This window comes from Mustela putorius, unplaced genomic scaffold (assembly GCF_011764305.1).
Source record: "Mustela putorius furo isolate JIRA1106 unplaced genomic scaffold, ASM1176430v1.1 tig00001063_pilon_pilon_pilon, whole genome shotgun sequence".
Classification (NCBI taxonomy): Eukaryota; Metazoa; Chordata; class Mammalia; order Carnivora; family Mustelidae; genus Mustela; species Mustela putorius.
Window position 1 is genome coordinate 2,062,819 of NW_025421556.1, and position 16,974 is coordinate 2,079,792.

The window sequence follows — 16,974 nt, forward strand, 5'->3', positions numbered from 1 at the left end:
AGGGCACTTGTGATGAGCACCAGGTGATGAATGGAATTGTTGAATCACTACATTGTACACTTGAAACTAATATAATGCTGTGTGTTAACTATACTGTTATACTGCTTTATAACTACAAGATAAAATTATGTAAAATATATAAAAAATAATTATTTTAAAAATTATAAAAATGAAAAATATAAAAATTATTTTAAAATTATTAAAAATTATAGACTTTTAAAAATTCATATGGCTGTCCTGATTTGGGGTGAAATAAAGAGCTTAAGTGGGTTTCAGCCCTAAATCATCCCTGCTATGAGGCAGTGTGGTTCCCAGATGCCCTTAACAAGCTCTAATTTGAGCCAGGTGCTCAGGCCTGGTCAATTCCCTATACCTAAGTCCGAGCTATGGCCCAAGTGGCATGTCCAGTTTTCTGAGCCCAAAGAGACAGCAGTCAACACGTTATTTGCAAATGGTAACTAGTGTCCCTGGATGGGTCTGGCGCTGTCTCCCTGCTTTGTGTCACATTCATTACTGACCACAGCTCAAAGAACTAGTTTGTTTGTTTGTTTGTTTAATTTTTGGCTCACTTGAAATCTGCAGAAGGATGTGGAGCTCAGGATGCAAGTAACAAAATGCACTTTGTACCCTTGTAAATGGCTTGAGCCCCTTAAATTCTTCATGTTCTAGTCACTGACATGAGGACAAAATATCCCAAAAAACAGAGATGTTCTGAGTCCTCCCAGAGTGATTCCTAAGGAAATCCTGCTGTCCTCAAACAATAGCGGCCAAACAGAGAAGCAGGAAAACAAGATCAGCCATCCCGGAAATCAAAAAGAAATTTGGGGGGGTCGTTAGGAGGGGTATGAAAGCAAACATATGGAAGAGTTTTCAGTTATGGAGGAAGGAAGTCAAACACAGGGGCCATTATTTCAATTTTCCTCAGTTTTTGACCTTAAGAAATGCCCAGGAAATACTTTATGCTAATTCTCTTTTCTTAAAAAGCTGAAAAATCTTTCAAAACTAGAAAGAAGTCAGTGTGGCTTACAACTGTTTTTTGTTTTTTGTTTTTGTTTTTTTTTTTCCTTTTTTCCACACCCCTCAAACCAAACTGCATTTCTTCCATCCAGGAGTTTTACTAGTTCAAAGCTGTTGTGTGAGTTACAATTTCACTAAAATAACCAGAAAATATTCACAAGGTAGAATTCACATGAAGTTAAATACTGCCTGGGACAATTTTATACAACACTGGATTCATTCACTTTTAAAAATCCTGGACACATAGAAGATACCTTCTATTAAGAAGAGCACTCTGGGCTTTTATTAATTTCCATGGTGCCTCTTGGCCTATTTTCACCTTTTTGTCAGTAGCATTCTCTGCAGAGAAGCAATTTAGCAGAGAAAAAATAAACAGACCAGAATTTAAAGAACTCTTTTATCTTCGTAAGCCTCACAAGGTTTCTGATTGATATTTCAATAAACACAGTCTAAAATTTTCATGGGGATAAACAACCTTTTGTAATATTTTTCTCACAAAAATTTTCATACTTTTCAGAAATTAATTAATATTCACAGCCATCAGTGTGAAAATTGTACGATTTCTATTATGAAGTCATTTTAATCACTCAAGATACATAAGCTGCTGAGCGTTTCTCGGATTGCAAGACAAGCCAATCAAAATAACAGAGAGCAAAAAATAATCTCAGGTAAACAGGCCCCAGCATCCTTTCATACAAAAGTGCAAATTTGTGAGTGTGTGTGTGGCTGCAGGGTCCATTTTAGAACAAGTCTTAATTCTCTCAAAATGTCACTTTGAAAGCACAGCAAGATTAAAGGTGAAAATCTGAGAAATTTTATCCTAGCGATAGCTCTACCTTTATGTTTAGTCATAGTGCCACCTTTTCATACACAGTGTTGCCTGGAAAAGAATTCTCCTAACAGAGTCTTGATCTCAATATTCATTTATTTAAATTAAAAGTGCACCTATTACTTATCCATTTATCAGGTCACAAAAATCAGTGCATAGTTCGCCACGATCAAGAAACAAACTAACATTGTCTAAAGTGGTGAGGAGAATTGGGTACTCACAGACCCCTGGTTACGAAATCCGTTGTGCTTTCCCCAAATCCTTGTAGTGTCGGAGTAAATCCCACTAGAGGCTCTGGAAAAAACCCTGCCAATCCTAGGACCAGAGTCCATAAGGAGTGTGGGTCCGCCCGTGGGCCAGAGTGGAGGGGAGGGGAAGGACACGTGCTGGAAAATCCTCAGAAGTTCTGCCTCCTGTTACAGAATTGGATAACCGGGCCACACAGAGTCCGGGTTCCTACCAGGAAATGTGAGGCTGTACTGGAAGGCTCCTGCCCCCTTTCAACTTGACAGCGCACGGTCTGTCTGCCGAGTCTCATACCTCACCGGTCTCACTCACCTGTTACTTCCTCACACCTGCACGCATTTGAGTTGACTCTGGCCTTCGAGAATACATTACCCAATACCCTTTAGCTTGCAAAATTCCACTTGATCTTATGTGTCCTCTTCTCTTGGAAGCTCTCCCTACTCCTCTGAAGACGGGTCCAGTGTCTGGCCATAGAGTCCCGTACCTGTCTCAGTCACTGCGCTTTATAATGACTTTTTAATGTGTTTACCACCCCGAGGTTTGCACGTAGGACCTGCAGGAATATTAGGATAAGCATATTCCCCAAGCCAGGAAGAGATACACGATGAAATAGGTTAAGGGCCGTATTCATATGCAATTAAGGAGACCACAAAGGACGTGCTAGAGTCACTGACGTCCAAAATACTTTGCGAAGGCATTTGTGGGAAAGAGGAGGCACGGGGTATGTTCCAGATGGAAAGGACAGAAAATGGAGGGCATTCAGGGATCAGTGAGTTGCTAGGATGCTGGAAAGCGGGGGTGGGACTGTCCGTGCAGGGCTGAGAAGTGGGCACTCAGGCAACTAAATCATGAGAGCATTTTGGAGGACTTTGAGCAGCTGAGTGACATAATCAGTGCCTGACCACAGTGGTATGGTAGCAGAAGTCAGAGGGGAGAGACACAATGTGAAAAACAAGCATTTGTTGAGTATGCCCAGACTGTGGTGTTTGCTTTATATCTATGATTTCATTTTATCCTCATGGCTCTATGAAGAGGTTGCTAGAATTCTTGTTTTAATGACGGAAGGGAGAGATCACAGTTGGTCAAATAAACAGCTAAGCTCTCTATCTCTGTGTCCTTGACATCTTGTGCAAGATGTCAAGTGTTCATTGCAGGAATGTAGACAAAGATGAACATGTGAATGAACAAATGAATCATAGATGGATGGAGCCCATGCTGAATCAGCTGGGGTATGCTAAGCCAATGTTCTTTACCTTACACTGAACAAAGAGGTTTCCATGGGCAGCAATGGGCTTAGCAAAAGTCTGAACTAAGCTCTGGTCTTAAGAGGAGATGGAGGAGTTGGTGAGCTAGAACCGCATAGCGTCAGTGAAGTCCCTTCTAGAAAGACCAACCACCCTGATTTTCCTGGAACCAAGGGGTTTGGAGGTAACATGAAACTTTCAGTGATGTAATTGGGACTGGTGGTTTGCTTATAGGGATCCCAGAGGAAAGAGTGCTACATTACAAGGTGGGGAGGCAGAGGGGCCAGGAAACTTTAGAAAACAAGTAATGGACATAGGGGTCCACAAATGGACAGTGCGGGGGGGATTCTAAAGCAGTATTAGGCATCAGCATCCCTGAAAAGCTTGTTGAGACAGAGTGTTGGACACCACCCCAGAATTTTTTGACTCACTCAATGGTGTGAGGTGGAAGCCAAGAATTTGCATATATTTTTTGGAGAGAGAATGTGTGTGTGAGGGGTGTGAGGGGTGGGGGAGGCAGGTAGGGGCAGAGGGAGAGGGAGAGAGAGAATCTTAAGCAAGTTCCATGCCCTGCACAGAGGGCAATGCCAGGCTTGATCTCAAGACCCTGAGATCATGACCTGAGCCAAAACGGTGAGTCAGACATTCTCCCAATGGAGCCACCCAGGCACCCAGGTACCCCAAGGATTTGCATTTCTAACCAGCGATGCTGCTGGAATCACAGTTTGATAGACACTGCTTTTCAGTGGTCAAAACTCTTCTGTAGGCCTCAGCTCATTTGTTCTTCCTGATGACCTTGTGGGGAGCTCTGGGACTGTTGGGAAGGTCTGAGGGTAAGTGATGGCTTGTGCACTTGTACCATCTTAGACCAGGGAATAAATAAAAATAGGAGTCAGATTAGACACTGCCTTGGAGTCCAGTCCCTGGGGATTTATCTGTGTTTCCTTGCAAGACCAACCCTGATGCTCCAATACCAGATATACCCTTACGCCCCCAGGGAAACTTTATGTACAGTGAATGCTCTCTTCAAGTCCCAGCATTCACGAAGGCAGTCTCATCAAACTAGACAGAATCCTTAAAGTCCTGCCTTTTCCCACCCTCTGTAATGCATTGCTTACCCTGTGATCCTGAGCAAATGGTTTCTACCTCCCCGGAGTGCTCTTCTAGAAGCTGCCCTGTTCCAGTGTATACAGAGTTGCCTGGCTAGAGGAGAGGAGCTATTTATTTGTAACTAACAATTTCCCAAAAGCACCCCTAAGTCTTTGTCTGACAGTTTGTGGATTAAGCCAGAGGTTGCTTGCATTACCTTTTATGCCCAACTATTGAGGATGCCAGTTGGATATAGGCTACCAACTTTTACAAAAGAGATTAGAGGCAAAAAGCTTATTTGTATGTATTCTTTATAGTTTACAAAGTACTTGCACAGGCCATGTCTAGTTAATCCCTATAAAATTCCTCCAGGTATCCTCCACATTTTATAGATGAAGAGGATAAAGCGACATATCCTAGGGTTGTCAGCTAAGAAGCCATGGCATTGAGATCTCTTCTCTTCTACCCATTGTCCATCTCTGCCAATTGTAAAGGCAGGAAGTCAAAACAGCTGCATTCTTTCACGTGGACATGATGTAACATACATTCTTTCAGATGAATGTCAAGCCTGTGAAATATTTAGATATTAGCCAGCCCTTCAATCTCATTATCTCCATAGCAAAAGCCCCCTTCTTTCATGTAGGTCTTTAACCACTTTCATATCATAAATTGCACCTATACCTATGTTCTCCAATTGCATGGTCAGACCCAGCAGATGGACATCTTGCCTTCTGGCCCGGCCCCGACAATGACACTGTGTCTGTAGCCGGAGCTCAGTGAGCACGTGCTGAATGAATATTTGCTGACGAGGACCTGAAAACCCGACCTTTGTGCATTTCTACAAACACCAGACAGAGTTAGATGGCTTTTAGTTTACTACTGCCACTGTCGCCCGCATCCACAAACACAGTGATTTAATACAACACCGATGCCTTATCCTACAGTTCTGGAAGGTCTGAAGTTTGAAATGGATTTCATGAGGCTAAATCCAAGGCGCTGGCAGGATTGCCTTCCTTCTGGAGGCTCTAGAAAGAATCCCTTTCCTTGCTATTTGCAGCCACTGGAGCCTGCCTGCCATCCTTGCCCTGTGGCCTTCCTTCCATCTCCAAAGCCAGCAACAGGAGGGTCGAGTCCTCACACGGCATCACTCCGTCTTTCTCGGATGCTGCCCCCTTCCCCTTGGAATGACCCTTGTGATCACATTGGGTCCACCTGGACAATCCACCATGAAATCAGCTGATTAACAATCTTAATTCCATCTGCAGCCTTAATTCCCCTTGGCCAAGTAACCTAACAAATTCGCAGGTTTCAGATTCCATGTTGGGATGGAGACATATTTTTTTTTTAAAGATTTTTTATTTATTTATCAGAGAGAGAGAGGGGGAGAGAGCGAGCACAGGCAGAGGCAGAGGGAGAAGCAGGCTCCCTGCTGAGCAAGGAGCCCGATGTGGGACTCGATCCCAGGACGCTGGGATCACGACCCGAGCCGAAGGCAGCTGCTTAACCAACTGAGCCACCCAGGCGTCCCAAGGGATGGAGACATTTTGAGAGGGGAAGTGGACCTTCTTCCGCCCGGCACGTGGAGGGAGCCAGAGAGTAAAAGGTGTCCAGAAATTGGTCAAATTCACACAAACATAACTCACTGAAAGCACCTGCTCGCCCTGGCCCCTGTCTGAGCATTGCTTCTAAGGCGCCTGTCTCTGTGCTAAGGGGCCAACGTATATTTTGCACATACATTTAATTCTTACAACCATCTTGTGATATTGGTAGGAGTCCCACTTTTAGATTAGGAAACAGAGGCAAAGAGAAATTATGGAACTTGCTTATGATCCATAGAAGCTCTCGGTATAAGCGTCCTGACACAACTCCACACCCAGCCTCCTGGGGTTCTCCTCAGCTCCGCACTGCGGGCCTCACATAGCCCTGCATTTTCACAGGCCCCCTTTCCGTAACTCGCAGCCCAGATCCCGCTCAACTGTACAGGAGATAGGGTAAAAAGAGACCTGGCAAAACCCTCCGGCAGGTAACTCTTAAGGGATTTGTTTTCCCTCTTATTCTTGTTGTTCAAGGAGACAGATGATAATTAAAATGTCAGAGCCCTTCATGCTTCCCTGATCAAGATAACCACTTTACCACAGGTGATAGAAAGAAAAGGAGGAAAACGTCCTCTGTGGGGAGCGGAGGTGATGATTCTGAGAAGGGGGCAAAGCTGGGGAAATGGCTTCCCCTAGGCTTAGGGGAGAGCCGACACCAGCTCTGGAGGAACCACAGTGAATGCTCCCGCCTGAGGTCTGCAGGGGGCTTCCCTCTCAGCCCGCCTCCCAAACTCCAGAAGAAAGCCAATTCCCAGCAGATCCACCCCACGGCTTGCTAATTCTATCCAATCTCTCCAATTCAGTTAATTCCCAGTTTCAGTAACAGAAGCAGCAGCTGTCAAGATCAGCAGCTGTGTTCTTTGTCTCTAGCTCTACCTCTCCGCCTTCTCTCTCCAAGTTAACTGAGTGGATCACACGCAACCTTAGAGGGGGGAAAAGGGAATACAGGTTCTGGATAATATGAGAGAAGAAAGGAGAAATGAACTGGCAGGAGCTTCAAAGGGTGGGGTCTGCTGGTCACAATAGAATTCTTCCCCAACTTCCAGGTCCCACAACCTCCTCAGTGCCCATGTGCTCTCCAGAACAATCAGTTCTCAAATTTAGCATACCAAGGAAGCAGCTCTGGACATTCCAGTCTGTTGCAGACCAACGCATGGTTCCACTGCACCTGACCTGTGAGCAAGTTCACACCACGTGTGACTCGCCGAGCAAGGCAACGATGCCTGGACTGGCTTCTACCCTGCTCAAGAGACCATATGCTTGGATGATGTCAGGCCAATGTCAAGCGGCTATAAAGATTCCTCTCAGTTTCTGTCTTTATCTCACCAGTTAAGCCATGCTGTCCTAGAGCCTCATTAAGAAAGTGTGATCTGCTCAAAGACTGGTGAATTTCTGGAGGGAGTTTTAGGGAAAGGAAAGTGCCAGAACAAAGCTGGGAGACAATATGGCTAGAGTTCAATGAGTGAGGGGGAGAATTTAAAGAAGATGAGCTTCTGCACGTGAGAGAGGTAAGAGGTCACATTGGGTCCTGTAGGTTGTTGGAGGATTTTGAATTTTTTTTTTTTATACTCTGAGTGAAATGGTCTGTATTTTAGGAGATTGAACAAAGGAGTGGCATGATCTAGCTTCAGCGTCAAGGGCAAGGCTAAAGGCGGGGAGCCGGGGTTAGCTGCTGCAATAATTCAAGCAGGCAGTGGTGAAGGCTCAGACCTGGGTGTCAAGGCTGGAGGACTGACAAGAAGCACAAAAGCAGACATATTTTGAAGATAGAGGATGGACAGAGTACCAGAGAATGACAGGAGCCAGGGATGGTGCCTTCGTTTTTAGCCCCCAAAACAGGAGGGATGGAGTTGCTGTCCCGGAGCTATGGAGGGCATTCCTGGATTTGGTGGGAGAGAATCAAGAGGGTAATTTTCAGCATGTTAGGACTGAAATATCCAATACCTCCAAAGAGATGAGAGATGCTGAATGGAAGCTGGATAGACAAGTCTGGGGATAAGCATGGGGAAGTGGAGATAGGTAGAAAATAGAAATGAGGGAGTTATCAGTATCTCAAGCTGTGGGGCTCGGTGAGATCAGCAAGGGAGTAAACTTAGAGAAGAAGATACTCCAAAATTAAGAGATGAGGAAGAAGAGGAGGAATAGATAAAGGAGGGGCAGGACGGAAACCGAGAGCATATGGAGACCCAGAAGCGGGAGTGACAGGGGGGTGGGAAGTGTTTGAAGCAAGGACTCAGGCAAATTGCTGAGCTGCCCTTTCCACATCTGCTAAATGGGGATATCCATGCCTCATATGCTGTCATCACGAGTATTATGGGTGAATCCATTTAATAAATTGGGACCAAGTGTAGTCGCTCTTCTCGGGATTCGCTTTGAGTAACAGAATTCCCTACCTCAAATAGGAAGTTACATATGCATGAGACACCCGGTCCAGTGCCTGACCCCAGAAGGTGCTTGATAGATAATGTTACTTCTCTGCTCAGAATAGTAATCGCCTATGTGTGGCCTATGTGGATTCACACTCTCCTCTGCTTCCTGAGACCAATTAAAATTACTTAGTCGGTATGGATAAGCAAGGGAATCTTTCCTTTCTCTACCACTCCAACCATCACCGTCTAAAGCTCTAATACTCCATCAGATACGTGGATTTCTTTCATGGTTAGGGAACAAGAAGAGTCTACTTTGCGAGTTAGCAACAGTCTTGACGTGGGCTGACCCAAGAGCCTTCGGGGCCAGAGGTCACCCCAGGGAGGCTGGCCGCCCAGTCCCACCAGGTACACAACTCAGCCTCATGCCTCACCTCCCGAACCAAGAAGGAGGTGAAATAAAGCATAGGGAGTTTCCAAAAAAGGAAAGGAATCAAGGCAGGATGTGGTCTGCAGGGCACTGTTTACCCAAAGCCCACGGAGAAGCTATGGAGTGTCTATCGTGTATATGTTCCCAAAAAGTACACATGGGATTATGCAGGTAAGTGAGACTCTTTTATTTCCCCACAAGCCACCTCCTCCAGTCCTCCACTTGGAGTACTCCAGCCGCCTGCAGCCCAGAATGGCGCCTTCTCCTCCCTTCCCTGCCCTCTCTCCAGCCCTCCTATCTACAGGACGGATCTGACACTGGGACCCCTCTCCCTTGGGCCAGGTTACCAAGGCAGCCAAAAGCCCCCAGAGCCTAGGCAGGCATCCCCGAGGAAGCAGCCACGGTGGGACAGCTCCCCCAGCTGTGTTCTTGCTCCCTTGATGTCGTCCTGCCCATCTGGGCTGCTGCTGAGGGCAGCCCCTTGGGGCCTGCTGTTTTCAGTATGACTGGGGGTGACATTGCACCCACGCTCCAGTTTCTCTCACAGCGCCTTTGTTTTGATCTACAGAAGTCTGCTGAGCTTCTTTTGGGCCTTGTCATGTTAACAAAAACAAATGTAATAATATGCACTTGAAAAGGCTCGCATGTCTTGATATTTTAATAAGCTTTTGATTCTACAGGGACCTCTGAGGCTTTTAAAAGTTTAAAGTTAATAAAGAGAGTAAAAGAAAAAAAAATATGAATTGTTTTTAATTATTATGATACAGGATTAACCGAGCCAGTTGTGTATAATTAGGCGGTAGCTACCTTGCATTGTAGAGGCAATAAATAGCCCCACAGGGGGGCTGCCAGAAGGCTGAGGTGTTTACAAGACACCGGAGATGTTTTCACCAAGCACATAATCCCTGTTGCAGCTACTATTGCTTTTCTAATGGATGTGTTCATTACGACCAGAGACTAATATGTGTATCTATCATCTTTCCAGCACAGATGACTCTGAAGTGGGGGACGACAGTGGAGAGTGTACAATATAATTTGGTGGTGAAATTATTAAGAGAGCCCATTAGCATGCAGCTTTTTGTGTGGCTTTATTTTTGTTACCATTGCGGAGAGGGATTTTAAGAAGTTAAATAAACAATTGCCAAAGGAGTGATGATTAAGATATTGCTAAGAAAGTTGTGGGTTTCTTTTTTGTTGTTTGTTTGCTTGCTTGTTTCTTTTTTGTTTTTGTTTTTGTTTTAAATACCTCCAGCTTTGAAAGCAATGGGCCAGGAGTGCTAGGCCTTTGTTGTGAACCAATCTATGACTTTAGGGAATTCATTCATTAATTTAACATTTACTGAATGCTACCATATGCCAGGCATTGTCTGAAGCGTTGGAGGGAAATAGTGAGTAAGAAACACTGGATCTTTCTACCTAGGTGTTCTCAAACAGGGATGTCCCTCAGAGTTGCTGGAAAAGTTGCAGAACACACTCACTGCGACCCGAACCCAGACCTAATAGAACCGGTAGCATCTCCAGGATAGGACCCAGGCTGCTGCATTTTGAGGAGGTGTTTCAGTTACCTCTGAAGAGAGGGAGAGAATATAATTAAACAATAAAATATGATGTGTGCTATGAAAGGAAAAGTGTTTGCTCTCAGCTTCCAGCCCTATGTTTTTATAGTGGCAATAATAACACTTATCCTGTATATATACCTTAGGTCAGGTCTCCGAGAGGGCAGACTCCAAGAAGGAGCATGTAGGAAATTTCTTGAGGAGGGCTCTCAGGAGAAACCTCCGTTGAGAGTGAAACAGACCAGTCCTTGGCTCTTCCTTGGGACGGATGCGACTTGGGGCAAGGTAGCTCACTCCAGCTCTGGGCCAGTTCCTGAAGTGAGTTAGCAGCCGGGGCTCAGTACCACCCACAGCTGGACTGCCGCAGCAGCAGGAATGCGACCCTCAGTCCTGAAGGGGCATCTGGGTGGCACACCACACAGCATCCCCTAGGGTGTCCTGCAGAAATAGATATTCCAGTGGAGACTGGAAATTTACTTCGGAAGATAAGAAGCTACTCATTTTCTATCATCAACTCTTTAAAAGATTTGCTTTTGAGAGCAACGTGTTTTCAACGTGAGACCGATCTGGCTGTGAGAAAAGTCACCCCGTGATCCCCCACTGCTGATGAGGCTAGCACCCTGTTGCTCCCCCAGAGCTTCTCGTGTCCTTCTGCAAAAGTTCCCCAACCTGCCCACTTGGGCTCAGAAGGTGCATTTCCCGGGGAGACTAACAAATCAACTAACAGTTGATAAGAGCTGTAAATGGGGCGGAGCTCTCCTGCTGGAGGCTTTACACCAGCTGGTGGGTACCCCTCGGAGTCATACAGCAACTACATCAAAAGTGGTAGTTCTTTCATTTACATCTGTTGAAAATTTTTCCTGCTCAAGGATGCGTTGCTGGAGTTGTTTCATGCATTCAGACAAAGAGCTTAAACCCGGTGTTCCTCCGTTCCAGCATCTAGAAATGCTGGGGCTAATTAAAATGACCTTTAAGATCTCTCTGGCTGGAGCAGTCTCTGATCCCTTCAGTATTTATCGGGGGCTGGGAGAACCGTATTTCCTCCCAGACGAGAGGAGGCAATGTAAGGAGACCTCCACAAAGAAGCCTGGTTTGCTAAAGTGGAAGGATTCTAAAATTCCTCTGATGTAACAAGTCTGCAAGGAGTCCCCCCCCCCCCATCCAGCTTCTCCAGTGCCATCTCTACTGTGTCCACACTGGAGTTGGAAGGTCAATAAGTAGTTATACACGACGAGGGATGTGATAGGAAGGTAATACCAATGGGAAGAAAACAAGTGATTAAAATTGGGTTCAAAGTGGAAGTCTCCTTCATTGTCTTGGCTGGACATAGATTACACTGAATCCTCAGATCATGTTTACCCATCCCATGGATGCAGTTAAGCAATCAGGATGAGAAGTATCAATTTTTAAAACAATTTTACATTTATTTAAAGAGCCAGCTCTCATGAAGCTGCTCCATCTTTCAGCATGGACAAGAATATTTTAAACAACAAAATATGTCTCGTGCCGCTTCCCTGGAGCCTAGAGCCCTCTGTTCTGGGAATTGAGAACCGCAGAGCACTTAGCCAAGGGGAGAGCAAGCTGAACCACAGATGGCAGAGCTCGATGGGTACTTGGAACTGGAGAAGGTGGATGGTCAGCCTAGATGACAAGGTGGAGGAGAGTTTGCCATCTATTCACTTGGGATTTAGGATTTTGAACTTCAGCCACAGGTCACTGGATATCTAAATACGTATTTATCTAAAAACATGTTTGCATAACATTTACATCATTTTCTTGCCTTTGGAAGGGGAACGGGAGGTGAAGCCTTTGGGACAAGCTGCCAGGCCTGGGACCAGGCTACTGTGGGGACCCGAAAAGGAACATAGGAGATGAAGCAGTTACCAGGATTTAGGAACTGGGAAGAAAGAGAAATGATAAAATGGTTTAAGAAAAGATCAAAAAAATTACTTTGGAGCAGAGTTAGCCAGGAGGGATATTAATGGTCTGCTTGTATTGTGGCGTACAGAAAGAGCGATACGGAGAAGCCTCGAAGGGCACTCATCCCCGTGGAATAGCTGTAGGGTGTAAGAGAAGGAATTTGAAAGGAAAAATTTGAGACAGGCATTAGGGAAGAGACAGAAACTTCCATATTCCGAGGGGAAGGTGAGCACACTCAAGGCATTTAAAAATTGAGGTTGAATTAAACTCTCGGAAATATTTTCTATTGTCGGCAACAATTCTGTGCCGGCCCACTGGGATGGAGTACATCATCTAACAAGACGTTTTCATTTCTAATTTCTTTAACTCTATGGGAAAATCCTTCCTGAATTCTCTACAACTCTCTGTGGTGTTTACTAAGTGAAATAACTCAGTGCCCTCCGCAGCCTTCACTCACGTACTCTCCGCTTGTTCCTCCGAATCAATAATAAACACATTAAATAACATTGGTCCCCAAACGGACCCCAAATGCACCACATTATTAACCTCCCTCCACTCCAGGAAGCCAACTGACACTGTTTCCCGCTGCTTAGCTGATTTTGTAAAAATCTCCAGACTTGGATTGCTCGTGCCCAGCTTGCGGGAGCGTTGAACTCCGCTCCCATTCTTTCCTCACTGGCGCTGCACTAACTGCCAGGCTGGGGGCCTGGAACTCCTGGGTGTGTGTGTGTGGCGGGGCGGGGGGGGGGTTGGGAATAACTCCAGTCGATGTGATGGGAGGCCCAAGAGATTGAGCGAGGAAGGAAAAGAAAATAGAAAAAAAGTTTATTGTTCTTGCTGAAAATTCAATCGCGCCACCATTTTTCAATTCCATTGAGAAATGTCAATGTTCTTTCCCACCGTCTGGCAGGGGCAGATTTGACCAGGTGTCTCTCCACACAGAGTGGGTTCTCACAGTTGGGCTGCGTGTGTGTCATAAAGCTAAATAAGGAGCCAGTTCAGTCCGCTCCTCCCCCTTTGCTTCTGCCGGCCAGACACACTTCCCCATATGACAGTCTTATAAATAGCTGCTAAGCAGCTGGTCCTTCTCTCACCTCCCGACTCCATGAGATTCCCGCACCAGAAGCCCCTGACAGTCATGCAGCTGGGAGGACTCCCTTTTCCTTCTTCTCCCCTCTGCACCCCCCCCCACCTCTGACATGCGGCCGCCACCCCGGCTCGGTCCACTGGAACTACTCAAAGATGGACTTGTGTGGGAGAAGGGCTCAGGGAGGTGGTGGCGGCTGGATTGGACCACAGAGGCAAGCTGTCACCCAACGGAACGAGGGGCTAGAAGGTTGGGAGACACTGCAGGGAGACACCAGACAGCCCATAACACAGGGGCCAGAGGGCCGACCCAGCAAAAATCCCAGGAATCATTCTGAAGTGAGTCAAACATGATAAGTATCTATGGGACTCGGCTCTGCCTCTATATATGTACATATAGGAGGGCAATTTCGGGACAAATAAAAATAAAAATATAATAAGTGCATTGTTATTAAATCTTACAAAGCACCAAGAATGTATCCTGAGTTCAAATGAAGGTAGGATGTAGGATAAGGAAAATATGTGAAAGCATTAAAGATTTGGAAGCCAATATGTAATGAGGAGAGGATAAAAAAGAAGTGTGTTCTTCTTAACTATCGTTGGCTTTTATAAAAACTCGGCCTCTCCTGGACGTGGTGTCAGAGCGGCAGGGACGGCCAAAGAGAATATTAAGTCATTTTACAGGAATTAATCAAGTGCTACTCTGTGTCAGGCAGAAAATGTGAAGAGATATCCCCTGGGCTGGCGAGACAGCCAGTAAAGTGAGGGCCAGGAGATGTTGTAGAAGATGGAGTGGTTAATTTTGCTTTTGGGAAAGAGAGTCATGGAGGTCTGCAGAGAGGAGACTGGGCAGTTTAGGCTATATGGGCAGCAGGAGGTCAAGTAGAAGAGAATGTGCTGTTCTGACAGGTCTAGGAAACAGTGAACAGAGTGTGAGGTTTTACAGACGTTGATTGCCACCTGAAGAATCCATCCATTTTCTTGTTTACCTCACGTAGGTTGACCTGAGTATTTAAATCTCTCAGAGTTTAAATCTCCAATGAAGGAAGAATCCTGGAACCATGATCCCATCAAGATTATTTCCCAAAATACCCACACACTTCACTGTAAATGCACAGACATGCTTGTCCCCGAGGGATGGTCCACGAAGTGGACAAAAGATCTAACAGGCTAATGTTGGACCAACACACCCTCCCATGTTAACACACACCTAAAGACTGTTTGCTTCTTTCATGGACAAGATGAAGGCCCAAGGGCAGGTAGGATGGAGACCACTGTGAAGGGGGAAGGCAGACAAATCCCGAAGCACCACAGGGGCCCAGGCAGAGGGGCAGGTAGACATGGCTGGGCAGAAGCTGACCATGCTTTCTTCGGATGTCAGCCATGTTGCCACATTCTTAAAGAAAGCTTTTTCAGCCCTTTGCTATATATCTTCATCACACCATACATCCTTTCTTCACATCCCCACTGCCCTTGTATGATTCTTTATGGATATGTGTTATATGTGTTCCTTTCCAGAGGAGAGTCAGCAGAGTGGCTTTCTTCTCCACTGAATTTCTTCCTTCCGGCACCTGCCTTGCATACACTAGACACTCAAAAAATAATGTTTCTTACAGGGTTTTAAGAGCTAGTGTTTATTGTGAAGTTTATATTATACAACTGAAACTTCAACAACCATTTGTGAAACAGATAATATTGGTTGATCCCATCTTATAGGTAAGTAAATGGAGGCTCAAAGGACAAAGTAACTTGCCCATGCTAACAAGTAGTAGAGCTGGGATTGGAACTCTGCTAGTCTGACTCTGGAGTCCATGCGTTACCACCTTGCATGGGCTGGGGATGGCCAGAGGGTGAGCCTGGTGGCTGACTAGGAAAGCAGTGTGGTCTAGAGAGAAGGAGGCAGAGAAAGTGGTGGGTAAAGTGATTGGGAGCAGAGGAGGGGGGAGGTGGAATGGAAATTCTCTCTTCCCTTTAGGCTTAAGTGGTCTAGATTTCTGGCTTCACCACTAGCTTGCCTCCACCTCAGCTGTTGAGAGAGTATTTTAGCCAGGGAATGAGGCCGGTCATCCTTAACAGATGCTGCCCACCCGCTTGGACTGGTCTCCCCAGTCACGCATTGCCGAGTTCAAGCTGTTGAATGTTTCAGCAGGTGTCCCTGCAGCAGCAGGTCCCTCCAGCCCCCCCACAAAGACTTCCCTGCTGTCACCCCTGACCTGTGCCCTGTTCTTGGGAGCTTCCCCACAACAGGTGAGAGGCCAGGTGGCTGGGAGTTCAAGGGTCACAGAGTTCCTGGGAAATACAGAACGTAAAACTCACAAAGATTGTCACCAGGTAGTTAAATCTGCAATGCCCCGTGACCTCTCAGGGCCTGGGATTTAGACTGTCCCCTGTAAGTCTGGTACTTTCTCTATGTCAAAGCCATTTCATTAGCTGTAAGACTTAGTTTGATATCAAGTGAGCAATATTTTGTAATGTCCTGAAAGTCAAGCTAGCTTCATCAGAGTAGTTTTTTACAAGGAACTGAATGCTTAGACCTGAGCTGAGTGTTCTATATTTACTGTTTCAGGCTCACAATAACCTGAAGAGTAGGTATCGGTATTTCAGATTTACAGATGAAGAAACCAAGGCTCGGGTTGGGGGGGTTGGTGGTGACAGTATTATGTAATGTCATCAGGGAGTGAATGGCTGTGCTGAGATCAGAACGCAGATTTTGTAAATGGAGAGTTCAAGATCTTAGCAATCAGGTTCAGTCTGGGTTAATAATTCATTATGGCTGCTGGGATACTACATGCACACATTTTTTCCATTTTGGGATCTTGAAAATAAGATTTATTCAATAGTCAGATCCATTACCTATAATATTATAAGGAGTTAATGTGAGGATTTCTTTCTTAATCAATGATTTGATGTTTATTACTTTATTTTTATTATAAATATAAAATATTATTATTTTATTTTTATTTATTGATTTTGTTTTATTTACTTATTATTTTAATGACTTTTTTTTAAGATACAAAGAGCCAAACTAAAAATCCTATCTTGATCTGTAGTCCAAACCCTAGGAGACCTAACCTTTATCTTTTTGGAGAAAAATGCCAGGGGAAGAAAATAAGGGTAATATTCTTTGGTGTCATTTGGGGATGTATGTGTGTGTGTGTGTGTGTGTGTTCAACTGAACAACAGCTTTTGTCAAAAAAATTAAATGTGACAAGAAATTAATCCACATTGTGATCTAATTATTTTTAGAATTATAAGAAAAATGTAAGGTGTCTCAAGTATTTAATTTTGAAAAGTGTCTGTGGAATTTAACTTTCATTACCTTTCATAAAGATTTTTAGTTTTCTTGCCATCCTTAAATGGCATTTTCAATAGTCACTAATGTTGCTATTGCATGTTACTTAAGATCACTAGCATTTAAGGTAGGGTTTCTTACAAGCCTGACTTTAGAGAACATGTGACATATGATGGTCTGGGCTTGTCCAAAATGTAATTTATTAACTCCATGACTCAGAATGTAGCAGGGGATCAGGCACCCAGCCAGTTTTCCAACTTCCTTCACATCTCTGAAGGATCACTGTTAAGTACAACACAAGGAG

The 16,974-nt window shown here is 45.0% G+C and overlaps 1 pseudogene; it reads right to left on the minus strand.

The window, feature by feature from the left end:
* LOC106004267 overlaps positions 1-16,741 on the minus strand; it is a 99,287-nt pseudogene extending 82,546 nt beyond the window's left edge.
* Between the last annotated feature and the right edge of the window lie 233 nt (positions 16,742-16,974).